This window comes from Nipponia nippon, unplaced genomic scaffold (genome assembly GCF_047370975.1).
Source record: "Nipponia nippon isolate SJK-2023a ecotype South Korea unplaced genomic scaffold, ASM4737097v1 scaffold_4, whole genome shotgun sequence".
In the NCBI taxonomy this organism is placed as follows: Eukaryota; Metazoa; Chordata; class Aves; order Pelecaniformes; family Threskiornithidae; genus Nipponia; species Nipponia nippon.
The window spans coordinates 25,152,544-25,171,305 of NW_028262358.1; the positions used below are offsets into that span (position 1 = coordinate 25,152,544).

An 18,762-nucleotide genomic window follows, 5' to 3' on the forward strand; every position below is an offset into this window, starting at 1 on the left:
AACAAATTAAATAATTGTTAAATGTAGTATCTCAACAATTTCCAGTTAGAAAGCACAAAAATTAATATTGTAATTTTTTTCAGCATTGTAAGGTTTTTGTTTACCTGCTGGGATATCATCTGGTATCTGGTGAAATTGCTGCGGTTTTTCCTCACTAAGATGTAGCGAGATGTGCATGTGTATATTCTAATGCACAGTGGATTCTCAGCTCAGGTATAATCATTGCAAACTACAGATGTTCCAACCGCTTTTCTCCTCAATATTCTGATTGTTAATTATGTGGCTAATCAGCATTTTAAAACAAAATTTGCTCATAGTCTATTGATCCAATGGGGACATGCTAACAGGGTCTCTCCCTACACAAGTGCTCTGCATGCTATTAGCTGCCTGGGATCAAAACAGAATCAGAACAGGAGCACACAAGGTAGCTGAAAATTGTTTTTTCAAAACTGCTATGAATTTGGTGTGGTGTACTTTACACCCTGTGAGGGGAAATCTGTTCATGCAACAGTGCCCAGTACTGTAATTGGGACTGATTTAGCTTGTATTTTAACCATGTAAAAAAAAAAATCCTGAAGTCTCCACTTTTCTGTGACTTCTGTCCACTCTGCTGCTTTAGCAGTCAAGCTCTTTAGACCATGAAAAATCTTGAAGGCACAGCTGTCTTTAGCCACACCTCTTTCTCTGAAGGGACTGGCAGAATCTGATAGAAAGGTTTCCTGTACTAGAGCCAGTAACCAGAATTTGGGCCTGTTTATATCCTCTGGACTGGAAAAGTCAGAAAGGGGTAGGATTGATGTTCCTGATACTCTAAGGTAATGTGCTTGAAGGCACACAACAACCTAGCCTTAGGAAAATACACTCTCCCAATGTTTACAGCTTTTTTTGTACCTTGTACCAAAGAAGGAAAGGAGCACACGGAGACAGCTTTTCCTTGATGAGTCATCTTCTTCCTTACAATTGTCCCTTTGATAAAAGTATTTGCAAAGAGGCTTAAAGCTGTTTTCTTCAAAGTGACACCGTTTATTAGAAAACTGAAAGATCCTGAGTTAGCTTCTGCTTCTTGCACATTGATAAATTTACACCTATCTTGCTTTGGAGGCAACTCAGAGGGCAAATGCAGAGTTTGTAAGCATGGGTGCTGCGCCACTTTGGAGTCATGCTAGGCTCTGTACTTCATAGTATCCTACCCTTTCAACAAGTACTGTGGAAAATGTTGGCTGTCACCCTTTAAACAGTATTTGCATTTCTCATGATCATCTGTCCCAGAGCAAAGTTCAGTGGGAAGTATTGTTGAAGTGCAATTGATCTAAAAATATATCAAAAGGAAAACTACTGTATATGAACAAATTATGGAGAGGCTTTATATAGCCTTGTTGATGTCTGTAAATACATAAAACAAGGAAGCAGCAGCTTATGACATGGTTATTTCTGGGAAAGCGGAAGGTCTGACTGTCATTATTACACCATGCACAGAGCCAAGCACTTGGTCCTGAAGAAATTGTGAGTGGAATTAAGAACCCAAAAATTAGAAAATTTGAACTATTTCCATAGTCTTGTGAACTCTTTGCTCCTGATCTTGCCTCTGCGGATCAATGACAAATCACATATTAGTGTCAATGGGATCAGCTTAGGATTTTTGCTTCCCTCTCCCCCTACATTTTCTTTAAACAAAACCCTTTTATTTTCCTTTCCAGGGAATACCTGTTCTGACGATGAACCTGAGGATCTGACAAGCTTTAGTGATTTCTGGCAGATCTCAACATAGAGTATTCCAAAATTAGTGGTGTCAGCTCACTTCTTCAGAAGTGAGAGAAAAATATATTTACTATATCCAGAGGGGAAAAAAAAGCTAGAAGGAACTACTAAGTCAGTTAATTTGCTCTCTGCATCATAGGTCATTATTACCCAGTTACCTCTGTATAGAATATTTTGTGTTCAACTGCAGTACTAAGCATCCAAATGCATGCTGAGCCACAACACTCGACAAGGTATCCAGACTTGAAGACGTCAAGAACTATAGATGCCATTGAGAATTCCCATGGTAATTTGAGTTATAAATTACTTGTTGTTTAATATGGCATGTTTCCTATCTGAACTTTGTGTTTATGCTGAAGAACCCTCTAAGAGCCAGTATCTTCTGTGATATATTAAGTCAAGCTAGTTAATAACGTTAACAAGTGAACTTTAAGTCTTTCCTTCAAACGTGTCACTGTAAGACATTTTCCTCTTCAAATAATTTTGGCTGGTTTTTTATATTCTGTTTTGAAAACATTCTTTCTAAAATGTGAAACTTGGTGTGGTGTTTCACTGCAGGTTTTACCAGTGTTGCATATAGTTGTAGAAAGCTGTTTTGCTTTTGTATCTATACACACAGGGATCATATTAGGGGTTTTTTTGCTGCAATGTCAGCTGTTTGTCACCTGTAATCCTTGGTACCTTTCAGACCATGTGTTTTCCAGGGAGGAGATGTGGCTGCTAGTGGAGCTTTTAGTTCTAATCCCTTTGCATTTGGCTGCATTAAGACATGTTTAATTAGAACAGGCTTAGTTTATTAAGTGATTCAAATTGGTCTACATGGCTATCTTCAGCTTTCATCCCCACAATTTTATTAATCTCACAAATCTTATTATCATGGATGTATATATTTATTTCCAAATCACTGATGATTTATATTTATTTCCAAATCACAAATTATAAGCCCTAAAGTTTGTTACAAGTCTTCATTCACTATTACTTTGTTAGATCTTTCAATTTTCAGTCAACACATTTTACTGATATTGTGTTGTGCAAGTTTTCATACTGAGAATGTCACACACTATTAAGTCAACTGGTCTCCACAAATATATTACAGATATACCATTACTTTCATCAGCCAAACATCTGTCTCATCAAACAATGCAATAACTTTATTTTACAAGATCTATTTGCCACAAAACTGGGTTGACTGATATTAATTATATTCCGGTACTTTAATTCTTTATTAATTTTATAACAGCTTTATTACCTGGAAGTAACGTCAGACTAACTATCCATTAGCTCTCTGAGTCATCTGCTGGCCTTCGTTATTATTGGCACAACATTAGCACTTTTCCAGTCAAATGGAATTTCCCTGGAATGCCTTAATTTATTAAAATAAACATGATTAGTTCTCAGGCCTTCTCAGTCTTAGTTCTTAGGTGTGAGGCAGATGGATTGGCTGATTTTAAAATGTTTATTTCTAGTACCTGTTGTATAACATCCCGCTTGGTTACTAAGGGACTGGAAAATAGTTCGACATCATCATGTGACATAACGTCTGTCCAAATATGGGATAGAAATACTTCTAAATTTTATCATTTACATCTGGCAGAAGGTTTATATAACTGATAGGACTATTGTAGTCTTGATACTTTTTTTTTTTTTTTTTAATTCTTCATGTTACATTAGTCCTGTCAGCTGTGGACTTTCCGCTAATGTTTCTAGCTTGCCTTATCGATTTTTTTTTCCCTTCGTAACTCCTAATTCATATGGATTATTACTGTTTCTCTTCATCTTCATTTATTATATAGTACTTTTTATTACAAACTGCTGCTCACACTTGAGTAGTGAAAGAAGGCACAATTTTTAGCCAGAATTATCTTCTCCTTGACTGTGGAATTACAAATTCTTGACCATCCTAAGATTTCTTCTTAAAGCAACTTTTCACTTTTGACTTTCCCACATCAATTTCAATCATCATTTTAATTACTCTGCTAGGATATTGAAGTTGCAGGTTACTGACAATTGTAACACGTACCATGCTCATGGCTTTATGCAGCAGTGTCTCCCTCAGCTCTCCTACTCATTTTGCCCTCTTAGTGTGGTTTTCTTTTTAGCCTTTAAATCAGTTGAATCATTGCACAATTTCACTAATAATAATGGCATCATTCTTTTGCATTAGTGATAATTTTGTGTTCTCCGACTTATTACCTCTTCCAATCTCAATACATAAAGGCCTGAAAAATATCTTCTAATACTCTTTGCCACGCTAATTCAATTTCTTCAGGGACTGTTTGAGCATGTACTATATTTGCCTTCTTACTAACTTCCTCAGGTGTTGCTACTTTAACATTCTCCTGCCTACTCCAGCTTATTTCCAGATCAGAAAGAGGTAACACTTGCACTGTCCTCTTTTTGAGTTTTTCTAAGAGGTAAGATTACCATAGGGAGTGGATTTTCATAAAAGCCCTGTTAATGAAGTCTTCCCAAGTCATGCACTTGTTTGTCTGTTATCCATCTGACCATACTTACTCTGAGGATAATGCCATCTGTCCAAGAAGTGATGCTGCAAAAAGGAGATTTCAGATGTATTTCATCACAACATATTATGTTCTCTATCGAGAATTTTCACCAGCGTGCCTTCCACAGTGGTATACCAGGAGAACCCAAAAATAAATCTCTTTTTTTTGATGGTCTTATACAGCAGGCCTTCCTTTTAATTTTGTGCATTTTGCCTCTGTGACTTGGACTCCTGCATATCTAGAGGATGTGTCAGCTTTTTATTCCAAACCAGCGTGTGTTTTTCTTTCTTGTTTTAGAATAGTGTGTAGTAAATTCAATGGGATGATACAAAGGGTGTTGAGGGAACTATAGCATCCAGCTGGTTTGTTAGTGATGATAAAGGCTGCTTTCCAGTAGAGCACTGCGTATTTTGCCGTGAGCATTCAGATTTGGTCAGCATTCAGAAACAAGAGCCATTCGGAGGTGATAAACAGAAAACGTGGCTTAGACATACCTCCTTGCTTTAGCATTTTAAATCCAATGCCTTCCAAGGGCAGTGCCCTTAGCACAGCTCTCCCTTCTGACTTCCTCTTTCCTTCCTGAAATAGAATAATCATCACTGTAGGTTCTCCTGTCTGCAGCAGGTACTCCCAGCAAAAACTGGTTCCTTAATGTTGCAATTAAGCCTTTTTGAGTAATATTCCTGCTTAAACCTGCCAGTTAGCACAGACTAGAGAGGAAACTGGAAGTAAAGAATTATTTCTTTCAGTACGTTTTCCTATCTGAGAACAGAATACTTGATAGATGGATGAGCAGAGAGGAAAAGGCAGCTGACAACATTCAGCTGCACCTTTTCTTTCATGGCCTTGCAGTCTGGTTTATAACTCAGGAAGGAGAGGAACAATAAGCAAGCGGAATTAGAATATACAAAGAATTTTAAACGCAGGCTTTTCTTTTCCTAATTCCTAGCTATTTTGTACTCTGTTAAAATGGTCATCTTCTTACACAGATTTCATCTGATATTTTCCAGTGATAGCGACTCAAAACCTACTGATGCCAGTGTCACACGTTTAAGCTGTGGTCTTGATATGATTTGTCTAGATCGCGTTGCTAAATAAATCTTTAGATCTCATGAGTACATGAATTTATTTATGTACATTTATGTACATATGTACATTTATTTATTTATTTAAGAACATTTATTTCCTTCCTGAATGAAGATCATAGAAGTACTTGCTGTAAAAGCCAGTACAGTCCTACTGTAGTAGCAGTGTTATAGCTGACATGATAAATGCAGAAAAAGTACTAAGAAAGAGTCACAGTGGCTGAGCTACAGTCTCTTTCTGAATTCAGACTTGTTTGCATGTTTTGAAGGAGAAAATGAAATTGTCACATGGTTGCTGATTACATAGTGACTGAATTGTTTCAAACTACGTGTGCTTTAGGAGATAGAGTCTGCAGCTGGGAAATCCCCAGCATGTGACTGGTACAGCTGTGTTTGATGGTGTGATTAAGCTTTACAGCAGACCTGAGTATTTCACCACGTTGCATCTGTACCTGTGGGTGTCTGCCTGTTGCAGCATTCGAGTAACTGCCAAACATTCCCAGTCTTTCAGAATTTGCATCAGCATGTGAACCTCGAGCTGCTTGAACTGTGCTAATCTTTTGCTGGTAAAGCAATGGGGAAACAGAGTACCAAGTGCAGCGAAGCAGCAGATTTCTCTGTAAGGGTGAATACAGTAGCTTTAAGTCATCTGCATTTGTGCCATCCTGCCAAAGGACATAAATGGTTAGGAAAAGGGGAAGCTTGGACTTCTGCTTTTCTTCGAGCTATTTTTATGCTTATCCATCCCCATCTTGTTCCTGTGTTTCCTCCTCCTGTGGCATCTTGTCAGCAATTGAGATGATGAGTTGTTTGGGATAGGAGCTCTTTGTTACTTACTGGTACACTGCAAAGGATGATAGGACCCAATTCCTTACGAGGTTTATAAGGGTTTTTTATAATATAAACTTGTGATTTCAACTAATTGTTTGTTGGTTGACTCATTTTGACCCACTGTGTTCTCTAATACGTAGAAGCGTTAGGCAGTGGGTCATGCAAACGGTCACTGCATTCACATGGGAAAAGGGAGATGCTGTACTGTGGTTTTGAAGGGACCCCTTGGAGGGTTGCAAAACAGGCCTTTAGCTCCATGGTTGGAAACTTGAATCATTAACAATTGCAAAGCATCACTGTGATGACTTTACCTGGTTAGTAGTCAAACTTTTCCACAATTCTGCCATGCCCTGGAGATTTTCTAACACACCACGGGCTCCGCTGTCTCTCCCAAATATGAACTCATGGCGCAACCTGGTAGTGAGCAGCAAGCTCCATGATATTGCGAGAAACCATCTCTCCTGGGTTTTAGGGTACCAATTGTATGGTCCCTAGAATACTGTGATCTCTGACCAGAGTGAGCTACTAAGAAATAATTGATCTGATTTAGGGGAAAGAAAAAAAAAAACAAAACCCAACACCAATGCACTGAAGCACCAGTTTACAAAGTTTTATATAGTGTGAGAAAATCGTACTATTTTTCACCGTTTGTAAAATGTTTGCAGCATAGTGTCCCTTGAAAATACATTTAGCCTTTGCTTCTCAGATTTATCATATGTTCCTTTTATATGTAGGATGTCCTGTTAGAATCCCTTGTAGCTTTGATCTTGCTCCTCTATCTCAAAACTTCTGGCTTTGGGTTTGGATTATACTGGTGCTGCTTCAGTCTTCCTGCCAAAGCCTTGCAATACATTTAAAATATGTTTTCCTCTTGATGTGTATCACCTTATGTTTCTAGAGACCATATTTTCTCTGATATTTAATTAATTGTTTCAAAATGCCTAATGGGGTGAGATATTGCTAGTAGGTGCTTGAGAAGATTTTGGTCTAGTGTTTAATTTTATACTTGCGATTTCTCATACGTTGTGGTGAAAAGATCTGTGGTGAAATGCTGTAGCATGTTGACCTTATCTTCCCTAATTCTAAGTGTAAGCTGTGTTTGTAGACAAAATGTAATGTTTGTGCTCAGGGTTGCTTGTTACCAGCTTTACATTGTAAGTGGTAGAAAGGAAAGTTAGTTGTACAGATAAATGTCATTTTTTAAGTACAGAACTAGATTCTCTATCTGCAGATTGGTATATTATTTATTCATATAACATTGTTTCTTTTTATAATTTTTTTTTTTAAATTATCCCTTTGCGAGGCCTCTGGGGTCTGATACTTCAAAAGCCTAGGTATTCTCTGCCGTCACTCACTTCATAACGAAGAGCAACCTGCGCCTTAGTTGATCTGGTTAATTAGTCAAAGGATAGCAAGAGATGACACAAATGTTTGATAGAGCATGTAGTAAGGATTAGCACAACAGCAAAAAATCATGAGATGAGCTATTATTATTCCCCTAATTTGTTGGTTCCTGATTTCCGAATGTTATATATATTTCTCTGTATTGTGTTTGAGGAAGTAGTCAGATGAAAGGTCACAACTGTTTCATGAAAGTGGGTGAATCATATACTGATTCACTGTGTACAGGCAGCGTATGCTCAATGTATTTGGAGTGTGCATTCCTTTATTAGTTTGCCGTCTGTTCTACTGTGGGAGCCAATTTAAAAGAGATTAATTGACCTGCAAATCAGTTAAATAGAAATGGTGTTGCAATATAGCTTTATAGATTTGAATGGGAAATGACATAGTTCATTTAAATTGCACACTCAGTACAAATTTAGGCCGCGCCCCCCAAATCTTTGAGATGTAATTTAGATGAGCAGGTATTTGCTTGACAGAAGTAGCGTGTGGGGAGCATGCCCATTGCTCTGGTCATGAGATGGAGAACGTGCTCCCTTCACTGACTTGTGATCGTATGTGAGTGTCGTAGCTTAAGGACATGTTGCCTCCCCAGATTCATGTTAAGATACACACAGTGAAGTTGGGGTTGGGGACAGGATCTCTGTGACAGCTTGTGTGACCCAGAGCAGCAGTTTCCCTCTTGCTCTCCCGTCATTGGCTCTGGAGATGGGAAAGCTCCCACAGCTGCGGTTTGCGGAGGACAGAGAGGGAAACTCACATGTCCCAGACAAAAATTTGCAGTAAAATAATCACCAAAGACTGTAATCAGGATGATGGAAGAGTCTGGGTTAGTTTTGTTTGTTTTTTTCCTTTAGGATTGTCCAGGGCAAAGTTGACGCATTTTTAAGTGCTGCATCTGCTCAGTCATTTGGCTAACGTGCCTGGTTCTGTGTTATCACCAAATTATATAACGTGGCGGGATTTAGCCAGCCTCACATGCTTCGCCACAGTGCGGTAGGTCATTTGACAGTATGAGGAACATATGGTAATTAGGGAATCTTGTCTGTCTTCTTTTTTTCCCCCCTCCAAAATAGACAATTTCATGCTTGTGGGAAGGTATCGTGCTAGCAGTTCTGGGAAAGGACACTTTCTCTTTATCCCCCAAACAGACACAATACGTACGGTTACGCTGCGGGTTTTCCTCTTGCTGGCATTACAGCATCTCCATTCTCACATGGAAAGGGAGCCTTTAGGGCTGAAAAAGCAGTTCAGGCCAGCTCAGGCGTTTAGCCCATTGTTATTAGACCTTCTTGTGAAGACTAGCAAAACTTTAAAACTAGAGAATTCCCTAGAAGTTCAGTCAGAGCAGATGAGAGTCCAGGTTATCAATACTGATGCAAACGTGAAGCCGCATCTGCTAGAGCTACTATCTTTTCCTTGAGACAGCCAATGTCCTTCTTGTAAATCACAGAGTCCGAAACTTTAAAACTGACTAATACAGCCCCAGGCACAGCTGTGATATAGGAAGGGGACTGGCTGTGCATTAAGTAATCACGTGACTAGGTACTATATGGAGTGAAGTAAAGAAAGAGACAGTCCTACGTGCAATACTCGTAAATCTACCGTAAAGTACTTGGAAACTCAATCTGCATTTAGGATCCTATCTAGGAAAATACCACTGAACTTCTGTATGATACTCAGCAACTGAAAGCTAAGCATTTCTGGACTGAGGCGTCGGGTTTCTTTTAACAACGGGTATAATTGCAGCTCCTCTGCTCTGACCTTTTGTTGGCTTAATGTAGGCATCCAAGCTTGAAAGTTGTACATTGTACAAAGGGAGTTCGAGTTTGGTTTTCTCTTACTACACCTACAAGTGGAATGCCAGTCTGATGTGCTTAGAAATGAAAATAAACACTGAGCAGAACAAGTAGAAGCACTGTTGGAGACAAGGGTTCAGTATAACTTGGGCACCATAACTTCATTCTTATAATGCCATCTTGAAGATTTATTTTTAAGCAGAAATAAATCTAAATAAATCTATTTTTTGGCCTTTCCTCTTCAGGTGATGTAGGATTAATGTATATGGAATTGAACAAATTTTCTAAGTTTTACAGTGCACGTCTTTGGAATTACCCTACAATGTCTTTATTGACTGTTGCTTCACTCTAGCAGCCACTGTGTTTTCTGCAGCTGAAAGAAGGTTTTAAAACACGATGTGGAATATGAACTGACAAAAATGGAAAGAGAGAGAATGTTTCTGTAAAATGTCTGTAATAACTTACCTTCAAATATGCAGGCATTATACGATATAGGATCTTAAAAGTGATTTTATCCCCTTTTGATAGACACAGAGCTTATCTCTTTTTGAGATCAAAATTTACAATATTCAAGGGGAAAAATTAGGACTACTGATTCCCCTTAAATTTGTTTTTACAATTAATTGTATAAATTCTCTTCTCCTGTGACCAATTTAAGCTGTTTGTTTCATATGTAGTTGTATCCAAGGGGAAGATGCAGCTGGGTTAAAGATATGTGTTTGCGTGTGTGCTTGAATATTCCGTTATTAACGAGTGAGGTAGTTTCCTGAAATCAGGAGGTTTTACTGATGCCGTTTATTTTATGTAATTTTATGTTAAAGAAATTATATTGTATTTTAAAAGATAGTCAAGCACATGAGCAGTTCTGGAATAAAAAATAAGCACAGGCTTCTTGGATATTTGAACAATTTCGACTAGTGAGCAATACTAAGTAGTCTTGAGAGGGGGGAAGCACATATGCAGAAGAAAGAGCTGAGTTTGGGAACTAAAACAAAAACCACAGAGTGAGTAGGAAGCATATCTTGGGTAAGAGTAAAGAAAAGCTGAGCAAGAGCTCTTGGGGCAGCATCCCGCTTTACCAGCTGGGGGCACTTTTAGCTGTCTCATTTCTTTGATTCTTGCACAGCTGGAAAAGACCTGACCCTGTAAAAGGGCTTGTTAGTTTTATCTTGAAAGTATAGCTGATAAATAAATTGGGGGAGGGAAAGAAAAACAAACAAAGAGTAAAGTCAGTTCTTGTTTCTGCCTTCTGTCTGTGGGAGGTTTCTACCCCTTCAGCTAGAGTGCAAGCACTCAAACAGGTTGAGTACCTGTATTTGGCACAGCTGAGAGGCTGAAACTGCGGTAAGGAGCACAGCCTGGAAACAGCGTCAGAAGTCTCCTAAAAACGATCTGGCATTGATGGTGAAAGTTTCTGTGCTCTCAGCAGCAGAGGTGCTACAGAAGAGCCCCACTCCTCCCCTGGCCGCTCCCTCCCGTCCCCCGGCTGTGGCAAAGGCTGATCCAGCAACCCTTGCAGCTGTGCTGGGGCCGGTGGGGTGGAAAGCCCAGTGAGCAAGGTGGAATTGGGTGACAGGCATGAGCGGATGGGGAATGCCTCGAAATGATAAATTAATACTAGTTATTAAAACTAACAGTTAAAACTAATTATTATTTGTGAACTTGATAATAATTAAACCAGTTACTATTTTAGAGTAAAATTGTACACCAGTATCTTCTAACTGGCAAGACCTCCAGAATCCTGAGTTTTCTCTAGGTGGTCAGGTAAAAATGTTAAGAGCTGAATAGTTCCGCTGGTGCCAAAGTTAAATGTGCTTCAACAGCGATTAATGATCAGATTCAGCCTCCACTGAGGCTGTGGTTTCACAAACGCTTCTTTCTCACGGTGTTGCCATCCACTCACTCTTCATTCTTGCTTGCTTCCCACCTTTACCCGCATGTTCACTTCCGCCAGTGTAACAGTTTGTGCGACTGCACAGTGAATTAGATTGGGAAACTAATTCGGTTTTTAAAAAATCTTTTTTTGGGGGGCAGGGGTGGGTTATTTTCCTCAATACAGTTCAACGTGTGCTGTACCAGCAGTTGTCCTGGCACAAATAAGGTTGTGGTGTAAGGTGGGAATAAGCTGGAGGGAACAAGGTATTAAAGCCAGCACTGTTGCTGAAAGAGACGTTTGTGAAAATGCACCTTGTTTTGGTGCAGAGCAGCAGGAAAAAGGGTGTAACTAACTCTTCCGGGAATTGCTGGGTTATATGTGGTCATTTTGCTCAGAACAGAGACCTAGCTCTGAGTGCCTGTGGACCCCCGTTCAGATCCCTCTTTTCTGTAGCAGGCTGAAGAGAAATCTTATTCCTTCTAAACTCTGGAAGAGCATGCTGTGCTAGACTGGAATGGATGTAAATTTATTCACTGATAGAAAGAAAAAAAGAAAAAACAACTAACCTGAAATTTTCTGTATGATACGGTTGTTCTTCGGTGCAGTCATCTCATTGTCCTTTTCTCCATTGTGCCCTGGGCACTGCTGCCACAGGAGATGCTGCAAATGGCCCCTCGTGCTGCACAGATCTATGTCCCTTCCAGCTATTCAACTGAAACCTGCCATTCCTTGTGCTGTAAATCAGCCCTCCTGGGCTGCGGTGGCTGCACAGACAGCCTGTTTGCCCCTTTCCTGTGTGTCTCACGACTTTTCCTTCTCATTTCTTACACAGAAAAATAGACATAGGTGATTGTAGCAGCTTGACCAAGATCACAGCCTGGTCTCTGTCAAAGCGTGGAATAGTTAAATAGCTCTCCTCACTTCAGGCCACTGCCCAAGTCACCTGCCTCTGAACAAGGGACCATTCCTTCTGGCAACTTGATTTGCTCATTTTCGTAGTTGCATGTTATGTTTCTGTGGTACATATTTTTCATTAATATGGGCTAATTGGGTCATTAAATAATGTTAATGAGAGACAACCAAATTCTGCTGTATGTCCGCATGCATCTCTCGCTGCACACCCGAGACCATGGTCACCTGTACCGCTTCTCTTATTCCAGTCCTAAGTTCTTCTGGTGCTGCTATTGCCAAAGTACACAGCGCCGTCCTTGTGCACTGTAGATAGATACCTGCTAAACCCCTTTGATACTGTGAAGCTCACTTCGCCTGGGCCCTAAGGAAAGGGGCTCATCTCAGAGTCAGAAATCGAGAGGAGCCTGCACGTTGAAGTCTGTGACTTGATTCCAAAATGTAAATGGGATCAGAATTGTGTCGTATAACACAATGAGAAGGTAATGATATTAAAGAATAAAGAACAATAATTATCCCCTGCTATTTTCTTTATTAATTTTATTATCAATTTTATTATAAAAACTCATTGATCCCTTCAGTTCTGTGCATAGTCTGCTAACAGGTCAACTGCTTGAAGCCTTTCTCCAGTTTTTACTCAGTTCTTAGTTGGGCAACTTTCCCATCAAAGTTGATGCCATTTTGCCTGAGTAAGAGGACCAGTAAAAAGGAGAGAGCATTTTAGGATTTGTGCCACGTAGCGGTGTTAAGAGTCTTTAAGGCTTCTCCTTAACCCCCAGCCCGGCAGCGAAGCAGAAACACCCCGTTGGCTCTGCCTGGCGCTTGCAAGCGAGCTCACACCCAAGCTTATCATTGCTGTAGCTGTATGTTGATGCTCCTATCTATGTCCCGGTAAATCAGTAATGTGCCATTTATTTTCTCCTCACTTTACTACACAGAGTCCTCTATCTTCAGGTTCTCAGGCTTCTCATCAGGGTTGAAGCCATGAGTCTTCTCTGCCAAATGCAGTATGTCCAGGAGGTAACATTATACTGTCCTCTAGTGGTAAAATATCCTGCTTGCAGTCTTATCTCAAAAGCAGGGTGCTTTCAGGCACTTCTTTATGTTATTCACACGTTAATACTGTTCTTGAAGAACCATCTTGCTTTGAGAAGGTTGCCTAATAATAACAAAAATGTTTCGGAAGACGTTCTTAACAAAAGAACTTTGTAACAAAGTTGATGTAAACTGTGATAGTGATGCTTTGCTAACATAATTCAGTTTCAGGTTTAGTTTTAAGTTTTGGTTGCCTGCCTCAGCCATTCTTCTGTGGTGTTCCTTGAACTTACACATGGAAGAATATTTGTTGGAGAAGTGCAAAACATCAAGTCAAGGGATTTGAGTTATTGCTCTGTTTCAACTGTAAAGTGTTGGCAAAACTTTGGATATCGTTTTTCCCTACCATTTTCTGTATGGAGAGTGGAGTGACAATAACAGCTACTTCATCAGAGTGTTTGAGGGCTGTTGATGGAAACGAGGTCCTCAGTGCAAAGAATATATGGTGTAAAAAATGGTAATACATTGCCTCTTACAATAGGACTAAACTCTTTGAGAGAATCCTGTCTCAAAGGATACCTCTCAAAATACCTCAAAATCCTGTGGTATTTTTTTATATGTTTGCATAAAATCAGGGTGAGCTCTTGCCATACGTAGATCACCATTTTTAAGTTCTTTTTCAGTGAGTTCTTACCTAGTATCACAGACTCCAAAGCAAGATGGAGGCTAAGGAAAAGAAAAACAACAGATTTCAAATGTTTACTTTCCTTTCTTTGCTTTTCATACAGGTATATTAGAATATGTTTTGTTAATATGTTTAGACCTAAGTGATTAAGTCGTTGATAATTAGTGCTAATCAGTTGTTGATTTAACCTTTAAATAATTAAAAAAAAATCATTTGAGATAACTAGAAAATAATAATAATTTCAAGTTACTGTCTGGTATCCATCTAACTAATGATATACAGGTGAAAATTCCACCAATTACCCCGTTGATAATTAATAACTCTACTAATATAGTATTTAATAGAATATTAATAACTCTATTAATAGAGTTATTATGCACATGCATTTTTCTGCACTCTTCCACAGGAATAAGTATAGAAACAAAGAAGTTCATAAGAAACCAAGCATCACCTCCAGCCAGCATCACTTTTTTTCCCCCCAGTGGAGCAGTAATCTGAGGGACTTCAGATCTCCAGAGCACAGCAATTAGGTAAGACTTAATGATTTTCATGAGTCCGGACTGATTAAAAGGTGTCATTGTACAAAAGAAAAATCAGCATTCAGGTTGCTGTTAACTCTTGGAAGAGTTTTCATCTATATATGTTCCAGAAGGAGCCGCTGCTGACTAGTAATTACAGCTCAGAGCAGTCCCATTTTGTTGTTTAACCATGGACACTTGTCCTGTGGCCATCAGGGGAGATGACTAGGAGGAATTCAGTTGCCATTTGCCCATCACTTAACGCTGACCTAAAATCTGCCTGTAGACAGAGTTGCCTCATGGAAGACGTATCCTGAACGTCCTGCTGAACTGCATGACCTTGACGTGAAGCGCTAGTGCCAGGACTGGAATATGCAATGACTTTGTGTGTCATTACCAAATTGTTACCTAACAAGACCCAAATCATTGCTACAGTGTTATTCTGGCATATAATAGACTGGATCTTAAAAGGTGTGCGAGATTTGTTGTCTCCTGATGCCTGTGTGGATGATGCAGCTTTCTTTTGTGAATGGGAAAAAAGCCTGGGATTTGCCTTCAAATGCTTTGAAGCTGAAGTGTTTTTTTTTTTCTCTCTGTTTTCTGAGGCCACTGTTCAGGACTCGGCAGATGCACAAATCCTCCACTTAGGTCATTTGAGTGAGGCAACTGGACCGTTAATTTAATACTGATCAAAGCTAATTTGAGGGGTGGCACATGTACGCTAGATGGGCTGTAGCTCAATGTGTTACAAACTATTGCTATAAAGGCATCAGTGAAGGATTTGCTGTGGAGGAAATAGGGGTAATGGAAGTGATTTGTCAGGCAAACCACATTTTTCTGTGCCTGTGCCCTGTACTAAATTGCTCTTTGCTTGGGTGGCTTGCTTTGTATGTAATAGCTTTCTGACATACGGGTTTTTAAGACACTGAAGTGTTGCTTAGACTTGAATACACGTATAGTTCACCACCTGTATGGTCCACCACCACACGAGGCCCTGGAGTTAGCCAACAACATTAGTTCAACTCAACGTCCCTCCCCAGACTGGTCAAGGAGTGAGGCTTGCTGACAACTGGCTTGCTACTGCTAATGAGGCTTGAGATGAAGCTGTACATCGCAGATCAGTGCCACGGACCTCCACCCTGCATAAATGAATTGTGGATAATGTTCACCAACAGCTGTTATTGTTTGATCACTTAGAAACACAGGACACAATATTGAAACCAAATAGCCCTCACATACATAGTCAGGAGGGAGAATATAAGCTCCTCCATTAGGTATTCTCAGTTGCCTGGGAGAGGGGGGGGCTGCTGACTGGGGCGTCCCACATGGGTACCAAGATAGATCCCTAAGGTTAGACAACGTGAACAACTCTGCCTTACAGCAAGCCCAAGATACATCCTCTTCTGAAGATTTCAAACTGACAAATAGGTCTACCGCATGTCTAATAATTCTCCAAATGTCATCTACTCTGCCTTGCTTACAGGCCTCCTTTAAAAACACAAGAAGAGGAACAATGTTTTGATAAAATATTTAAAGAACTAGATCCTTGTCCAAAGGTTATTGGTAAAGAGACTGCACTTGATTTTCAGAACCTGAGATCCTGATTTCAGCTTTCGATTTCTATTGATACAGCTCTGTTGCTTCAATGGAGCCTGTCTGGCTTTCCAATGACATCAAATATGGTCTGAAATCACAAGGGAAAGCTATTTGCTCTCATTTTTAAGTCACAGTAGGGTATATCCAGAAGTCTATGAATATATTGATTTACAGTCATTCTGAAAGTAGATTCTAATGATGTTAGCAATTGAAATCAACCCCCGTGGACGTTTGGTAGTCAAGAAATGTTTTATTTAAAACATTTTATTTAAAACATTTATTTAAAACAATGTTTTATATAAAACATCAAGCACGGAATTAATGTTGATATGAAAGCTATACCAAGCAATTCATACTAAGCAGCAGTAAGAAGTGCCTTGTGGGCATTTCTTTCTTTACTTTCTCTCTTTTTTTTTTTCTTCTTTTTTTTTTTAGTTTTTTGTTTGGGGTAGAGTGTTTTTATAGCAGCACAGTTAAAAAAGCCTTGCAAGGAAGTCCACAGTACAGTGAAATATTTTAGCAGAGGGCACTGTACAAGACTTGAGCCACCTTCTGGGGTTTTTTTTGGTTGGTTGGTTGGTTTCGTTTTTTTTATAGTAGGAATAACTCTCTTGCAGCTTGATGTGTTGTTTGGCTGATGTGTGATGGATTTTCCATACATGTATGTGATAAGAAGGGAACCCAGTTTCTTCTCATACTGGGTATGTCAGTTTTTTCAGAAGTAGTATATCCTGCTAATTTTGGGTCATCACATCATATCATCTGTTTTTACCCCATTGGCTGCATACAGTTTTCTCTTTAGAAGATGGGAAATTTGCTCCTAGCCCTTAACGGCATCACTATCACCTCATCCTACGTTGTTGTGAAGTCAGCAATTGCCTGTCTTCAATTCTTCGCTAAATATGGAAGAATTAACCCATTCCTTACTCTCTTACCAGAACTTTTCATACAGATCTTTCAAGTTTGTAAGGGTCAAGCCCTTCAAAGAATGAATTACTTAACGTGTAGCAGTGACAAAGTTGATTTTTGCAAATAAATTACTTCTAAATTAATATTGCTGATACTTTGTCAAAAAGTTTATCCCTGTGTTTCCCTTCTATTTATTCATCCTGTCTTGAGGTCTTGGAGTTTATAAGCTGTTTTGTGCTGATTTATGTTTCCAAATAAGCTGTCTTTTTATATACAAGAAATAGTTTAGATGTGACAGTAAAGATACAGATTTTTTTTTATAACAAATACTGTACATACTGCTAATTTATATCAGTAAATTTAATAATCTTTTTCTCCCTGCTCTTACGTGAAGATCAAACCACTTAATACCATGGTTTACCACTGATTCGCTGGAATTTTATATCAGTAATGACAGGGAAGTCTATTTACTATGCAAATAAAAATAAGTAGTACAAATAGAGTTAAGGTTAGAGAAAATATTTGAATAGAAGATAGTAGATATGAAAAGTACATGTCGGAATGGCAAACAATTAGAATGAGATTCTGGGTTGACACAAACCATTATAGCTCCATGGGAGTTAATAGACCTATGCCAATTCACATGAGCTGAGAATCAAAATAATGAAGTTAAGCTTAAGAGAAAAATGGAGAACTACGGATGGGACTTGGAGTACACAGCGAGGAAGTCTGTAGGTCGCAGGAAAAACACCCAGCAGAGATGACAGTAGTGCTTCAGCCACTGGAATAATTTTTCCTCTGGTTCTGTATGTCTGGTAGTTGGTTCATAAATGGTTTCTTATACATGCAAGAACGTGGACTAGGTAAGAACATAGTTGAGTTTGCCTGTAATTAGGTTAAAAAATACACTTAAATGGTCCAGCCGCTGGATGTCTCTCTTGTTCTGCTTACATGAGTGAGGACTGGCCTTTCAGAGTGAAAAACCTGCATCTCAGAAGATAAATGGGTCACTATGGAAAGCCAGCTGTCCAGTGCTGCCCAGCTGACTGAAATGATCTGACACCAGTCCAACTCTCAACATTATACACTATAAGTACGAGATATAAGCAAGATTAACAGTTGAGAAATGCATTTTTCTTCCATTACAAGAGCACTTCTTCCCAGCCCCATTCTTCTCAGCTGTGCTCTGCACAACTGTATTAAATAACCTGGTGCCAATAACTGAATATTATTTGAGAAAATAAGTTAAAATCAGTAGTGCCTTTCTCGGTAGTTAACAATATGTAAGCAAATACTACGTTAGGCTGGATAGTGGAAATGCACCGGGTAAATTTTCTTTTTTCCTGCCAGGGGTTTCTGGCTCAGGTCAGTTGAAGTTGGTAGTAACTTCAGCTAGACAAGAACCAGATTTCCCTTTTCTGGAAGAGTCTGCGCCTTCTATTTATTGCTCTATTCTGAAACAGAATTGAGAGAGAGACACATTCAGAACTTTCCATGAAATCTGGTGCTGGAAAAGTAAACATTAGGAGAGACTTTTGGTTACCTGTGTGAGTCGAGGGTACAGGACCAGGTCTTTGTTTTGCTCAGCTGCATTGCTTAAGCAATGGAAATCTTTCTGCATGTGCATTATTGGCTCTTTTTTGTTTGAGGCATTGAAAATAAGTGAATGCAGGAAAATGCTTAACAAATCCTTAAATCAGTTTCATACTGCTTCATAGCACATAGCTCTCAGTGATGTGAAATAGAGGGAAGACCAGAGTGAAGCCTCAGGCAGTGATTTCAGAAGGACCTATGAAGGTGAGTGCTGAGAATTTAGGGTTTCAGTGATTTAGCTAGGATAATACAGGAATTTGGGG

The 18,762-nt window shown here is 39.3% G+C and overlaps 1 long non-coding RNA gene across 41 annotated transcripts in view; it reads left to right on the forward strand.

Moving 5' to 3' along the window:
* LOC148053219 (uncharacterized) overlaps window positions 1-18,762 on the forward strand; it is a 67,395-nt gene that overhangs the window by 33,936 nt on the left and 14,697 nt on the right. For 27 of the 41 annotated variants that reach the window (XR_015708487.1, XR_015708491.1, XR_015708523.1 and 24 more), the window contains one exon: window positions 14,290-14,413. This is a non-coding gene — a long non-coding RNA (uncharacterized LOC148053219). Of the gene's footprint in view, window positions 1-198; window positions 214-1,697; window positions 1,809-1,897; window positions 2,045-13,101; window positions 13,184-13,870; window positions 13,987-14,289; window positions 14,414-18,624; window positions 18,704-18,762 lie in introns of those variants that run through there. The other 14 variants (XR_015708503.1, XR_015708497.1, XR_015708510.1 and 11 more) reach the window with 7 other exon arrangements.